This window comes from Erinaceus europaeus, chromosome 2, assembly GCF_950295315.1.
Source record: "Erinaceus europaeus chromosome 2, mEriEur2.1, whole genome shotgun sequence".
Lineage (NCBI taxonomy): Eukaryota > Metazoa > Chordata > Mammalia > Eulipotyphla > Erinaceidae > Erinaceus > Erinaceus europaeus.
This window is the reverse complement of record NC_080163.1, coordinates 121460599-121466598: the sequence shown is the minus strand read 5'-3', so window position 1 is coordinate 121466598 and position 6000 is coordinate 121460599. Positions and strand designations below refer to the sequence as shown.

The window sequence follows — 6000 nt, the reverse complement described above, 5'->3', positions numbered from 1 at the left end:
ACATTTTACTGGGTTTGTCTTCTCATCTTCTCTCCCTCTCCCTCTGCCCGCCCCCCGTGTCTGTGTATGTGTGCTTTTTTTTTTTTTTTTTTTTTTTTTGGTTTCTTTTCTGAACCACTTGAAAGCAAGTCACAATCTGGATGTCTCTTTCCCCAAATACTAAATGTATGCTTCCTAACAAGGAGCAGAGGTGCAGCCATAGGACATGTCAGAATCAGGAAGGGAGCGCTGATGACTTTGTTGCTGATAGAATTCAAGTCTATGCTGCCCTTTCGTCTCCCAGCTGCCACACTGTCCTCCTGCCCAGGGCTCTAGCCCAGTCGCACCTGCTGGCTGGGGTGGACACACTTCCCCCATGTCAGTGAACCCTGGGCCGGGTGTTTGGGGACCAGATGCTCGGCTGAGTTCTTCAATGTTTGCTCCAGTGTAGACTCAGGCTTAATGCTTGCAGGGGAGCTCACAGGGGGCCCTGAACCCTGCCCCACTGCCCCTTCCCCACTCCCATCATCATTTCCCAAGTGACATCATGCCCTGCTCCCCCCTTCACAGGGTGAACCAGGAATGGGGACTCTGTCGATCCTCTGTCCAGAGTCAGGTCTGTGGGGTGTCTTCTCCACCTGGTTCTGGGCTTCTGGGAATGGGGGTACCTCCCTGCCTCATGGACATGTTTCTGTGTGTAGCCACTTCTCTCTGAGCCCCAGTTTCTCATCTGGGGATGGCAGATAGTCACAGTTCAGTCCTGTAAGGTCCTCTGGGGGAGGCAACAGGATGGTGTGGGGAAGAGACCTGGGTATCTGGCCACAGCACCTCTGGGTGAGGTGGGGGGGATCAAGGAAGGAACAGTACACAGAGGGTGTACAGCACCCTCAAGGGCCTGGGTGCTCTCATGAGATGAGTTGAGGCCAGAGCTCTTCCTCCCTTGACTCAGCCCCACACTCCACCCCAAGCACTTCCAAGCAGCACAGGGTTGTAGGAGGGATTCATTCTGGGATGCTGAGCAAACCACCCCCCCTACCCACCCATTAGCAGTGTCACTGAAGCCTTGCCAGGCCCAGAATCTCTGATTCTGGTTCTGATCCCAACTAGAGGAGCCACAGAGAGACTGGGAGGGGCCAGAGCAGCCCGTGTCTTGGACCTGGAGGGATAAGCAGGGTGGTTCCTGGAAATAGCTTCATCATCCATGGCTGACACAGGGGGGACAGGCCATTGTGTGGGGGGCCTAGTGGAACTGGTCCACCAGCCCTCCCTGGACCTAGTTATCACTCAGCTCCTAAGGTGCATTGTGGGCTCCCTCAGTCCGCCTCCCTCCTCCCTTGCCCTCCCTAGATCACTGTGCCATGTCCTGTCCTTCCTAAGGCCAACAATGCCTCTCTGACCACTTGCAGTCTTGACCCCACTGTCAGAAAGGCCACTTGGGTTTTCTCCAGCGAGCCAGTGGAAGAACAGAAAGGCAGCCACAAGTATGTTTCCTTTGGAGCCCGCAGGGATGAATGACTCCAAAACCCGAATCACAAGTGGAATAGGGTAGCTGGTATATGCTGAGCAGGGAGCAGGTCCACCAAACAGAAAAAGCATCCTGGGGGTGAAGGATTGTTTTTGTTTGTTTGTTTATTTGTTTGTTTGTGTTTTCTCCAAGGTTATTGCTGGGTCTCAGTGCCTACACTATGAATCCACTGCTTCTGGTGGCCATTTTTCCCATTTTGTTATAGCTGTTGTTGGACAGGACAGAGAGAAACGGAGAGAGGAAGGGAAGGCAGAGAGGGGGAGAGAAAGACAGACACCTGCAGACCTGCTTCTCTGCTTGTGAGGCAACCCCCCTGCAGGTGGGGAGCCGGGCTCTCGAACCAGGATCCTTAGGCCAGTCCTTGTGCTTTGCACCATGTGTGCTTAACCCGGTGTACCACCACCCTGCCACCTGGCGAAAGATTGTTTAAGGGGTAAGAGGGACCCTGGTGGGGAGGGATCAGGAGTTTGGAGTTAAATACCCACTGGGCTGCTGTGCTGTGTGACCCTCGATGGGTCTCCTACCCTCTCAGATTCTCAGGTTCTGATGGACCCACCTCTGCCACCCTGGACCCCTTCCCTTCCCCTCACCCAGCATTCCCTGTGCTTTCACCCCTACTCCTGATGAGCAGAAAGCCATCCCTGAAAGCCCAGTGCCGCCTGGAGGGGCTTGTCTCTCCGCCTCCTTTTCTCTCATCTGCTGAGTTCCTGGCAGCACAAATGTTTCCAGAACAGGAAAGCCTTGTTCCCTCCTGGGCACAGAGAAGATAATTTCAGAGCAATTAGCAGCTCCTTGGGAGAAGAGAGAAAGGGTATGGGGGGGCATACCAAACCCCCCATACAGCATTTTAATACCCTTCACAACACCCCCCCCCATAGAAAGTCTGGAGATATAGTTAGAAATCCCAGAAGGAAAGGGTCCCTGACAGTCACACTGGGGTACAGGCCTTGACAATCGATTTGTTAATTAGTGAGAATGAGACAGAGGACCAGAGCATCACTCTGGCACATATGATGCCAGGGCTTGAACCCAGGACCTCATGCTCAGGGGCTCAACACTTCATCCATGGTGCTGCCTCCTCCCTGGCTGTTGCAATGATTTTGTTGTTTCTATAAATGACACATACTCTCTGCACTCAGTTTTATCATTTAAGGATTTTAAATCCACGGAACAAATGATAAAGATAGGGCAGCATAACGTGGCAAACTCAACTATTATCAATGCTGCCATCATTTTGTTGTTGTTGTTTTTGCTGGCCTCATATTTTTAATGGCTGCCTAATACTCCCCAAAGTGTGCTTATTTATAGGACTTGGTCAGTTATGGAACCAATATAGACTAAGTGCTTACTGTACCAAGGAATTTCCTGACCCTGGGGCCACACTGCAGAGCAAGCTGTCCCCAATTTACCCAGCTGATTTTCTAGTGCAGTGGCATTGAGGCATAAGGAATAATTATACCAAGGGGACAAGTGACATTCCTAATGGGGAAAAGCCAGGCTTGCAGCTGAGAGCACTCCTGAGAGGTGGGGAGGGCTCCACAAGGATACTCAGTGCCTTTGTGTGGAACTCACAGGTCTGAGGATGTTATCTCCAAGGCATCCCCCCAACACACACCAATCAGGGAGCCAGCACCCTCATTCCCAGGCCCCCTCCAGCACGTCTCCAGAACAGCTGTAGGTGGGAAGCGTGGCCAGGGGGACCCCCACATGCTGCTCACACACCAGAGCCCCAGGCAGCCCAGCAGGGGAAGCGCTTGGGGAACAGATCAGAGCATTCCTCCACATAGGGCTGATTCCGGGTTTAAAAATGCTACACTGGGTCCTGGTGGTGGCACACCTGATTGAGTGCATATGTTATAATGCACAAGGATTTGAGGTCAAGCCCCTGGTCCCCATCTGTAGGAGGAAAGCTTTGCAAATGGTGAAGCAGTGCTGCAGGTGTCTCTGTCTTCCCCTTCACTCTTGACTTTTGGCAGTCTCTATCCAATAAATTAAATAAATAAATAAAAATTCTGCTCTGCTTCCTCTTTTGCATTTGGAGGCCATGTGCATCTTGTTTGGTACAAAATGGCTGTGACTGGCAGAGGGATTTGAATGTTCAGTGCTTTGTTGTGATTGTTTCTGGATCTATGCACAGTTCAGCTCTGGCTCTCAGCGGTCCCAGGGATGGAACCAGGAACCTCTTGAATGCAAGTCCTGCTTATTGTCCTTGTGTCGTTGCCCTGAGGGTGTATTTTAAAGAAACATCCTTACATGGCAAAACAGTAAGTGGCAATGCTCTGTTGGTCCCTAAAACTAAGGGAGAAAAAAAAAGACATGTTAACCAAGGACTTCTAATTCTTTTTTTTTTTTTAAATATTTTTATATTTATTTATTTTCCCTTCTGTTGCCCTTGTCCTTATTGTTGTTGTAGTTATTATTGTTATTGATGTCATTGTTGTTGGTTAGGACAGAGAGAAATGGAGAGAGTGGGGGAAGACAGAGAGGGGGAGAGAAAGACAGACACCTGCAGACCTGCTTCACTGCTTGTGAAACAACTCCCCTGCAGGTGGGGAGCCAGGGGCTCAAACCAGGATCTTTATGTGGGTCCTTGCTTTTTGCTCCACGTGCACTTAACCCGCTGTGCTACTGCCCGACTCCCAAGGACTTCTAATTCTAATCCCACTCCCACTCCCCCCACCGCCTGCTAAGGGGTCAGAAATGGCTTGGGGTGGGGGTGGGGCACATGGGGATAAGGGTTTATTTTTGTTATTGTGATTGAGACTGCGCTGCTCTAGGGTGACTTACTGAGAGAGAGAGAACAGAACTGAGGCTTTCTCCAGTGCAGTGGGGTCCAGGCTGGAACCTGGGTCACGGGCAGAGCAAAGCAGGTGCCCTCCCAGATGAGTCCTGCTGGCCCTCCCTCCTGGTTTCTACCAAGGAGCTGGCGTTTCTCACTGTCCCATCGGCCCTGGTGGCACTCAAGGGGCAGATGGGCTTTCCACTTTAGTGAGTGAATCTTCTAGGGAAACAGCTCTCAGGGGCTTAATCCCTGGTCTCCAAACAAGGAAACTTAGGCATGGGGGACTCAGTTCCCTGATGGGGGGACCTAGAACTAGGTGCTTGTCTCCAAACCTCTACCCACCCACCCCATTGCACCCCAGAAAATGAAAGACAATGGGAAACCAAGGTAAAGGCAGCATCCTTTTATTTGTCACTTTTTATTTGTAAAACGTTCTTTCATTTTATGAGTACATGTGAGAGATAGCTGCAAGTCCTGTGCTCCACTGAAGTACACCTCCCCAACTGTGTTAGAGAGATTTTTAATTTTTTTATTTTATTTATTTTTGCCTCCAGGGTTATTGCTGGGGCTAGAATCCACTTTTTTTGTTTCTCCCTTAGTTTTAGGGACCAACAGAGGATTGCCGCTTATTGTTTTGCCATGTAAGGATGTTTCTTAAAAATATGCCTTCGGGGCAATGACACAAGGACAATAAGCAGAACTTGCATTCTAGAGGTCCCTGGTTCCATCCCTGGCACCGCTGAGAGCCAGAGCTGAACTGTGCATAGATCCAGAAACAATCACAACAAAGCACTCCTGGAGGGTCATCTTTTTCCATTGTTGCTACTGCTGCTGCTGTTGTTGAACAGGACAAAGAGAAATCGTGAGAGTAGGGGAATACAGAGAGGGGAGAGAAAGATAGACACACCTGCAGACCTGCTTCACCACCTGTGAAGCAACCCCCCCCCCCCCGCAGGTGGGATCTTTACACCTGTCCTTGTGCTTGCTGCCATGTTTGCTTAACCCACTGCATTATTGCCAACCTCACCTCCCCCTTTTTTTAATTGCCAAGGTTATTGCTGGGGATCTGTGTTGGCACTAAAAACTCACTGCTCCCAGAGGTCTTTTTCCCTGTATTTTTCTTTCTATTATATTTGATAGATCAGAGAGAAATTAAAGAGGGAAGGGAGAAAAAAGAGGAGGAGACCTGTAGACCTGCTTCACCGCTGGTGAAGCTTCTGCCCTGCAGGTGGGGAGTTGGAGCTCATGCTGGGCTAGCGTGGGGGTGCCTCTTCCAGGGTGTGTACTCTCTAGGTTGGAGAGAATGCGACCAGAGCCAGCCTGGGCTGCTACTCACTCAGCGACGTGAGGGAGATGACACATGGCAGCAAGCTCGTGGCAGCAAATGCAATTCTTTATTGATCAGAGAGCCAAGGCTTTTAAAGGGCAGACCTGGAAGTGGCAAGTCAGAAACAGAAATGGCTAGGAAAGGGGCAGAGAAAGGCAAAAGGGGCTGGAAAGGTAGGAACTTCCTTAGCAACTCTTGTGAGGGTTTCAACTGGTGGGATTAATAATACCCTGGAGGCAGGGAGGGTCTTGAGGGTAGAAAGAACATAGAACAAAGGAATGGAATGGGTGGGGATCTTTCAGGCAAAACAATGATTATGTAGCTAGGCCATAGTATCAGAAATTCAGGGTGGAGCAGGGGGAGCTGGCTTAATGTTTTAAGGAATGT

General features: G+C 50.3%; 1 long non-coding RNA gene across 1 annotated transcript in view; it reads right to left on the bottom strand.

Annotated features, from left to right (window-relative positions):
* Positions 1–4674: 4674 nt before the first annotated feature.
* Positions 4675–6000, bottom strand: part of LOC132536738 (uncharacterized) — a 49034-nt gene continuing 47708 nt past the window's right edge. The window contains exon 4 of the long non-coding RNA XR_009548242.1: positions 4675–5120. This is a non-coding gene — a long non-coding RNA (uncharacterized LOC132536738). The remainder of the gene's footprint in view (positions 5121–6000) is intronic.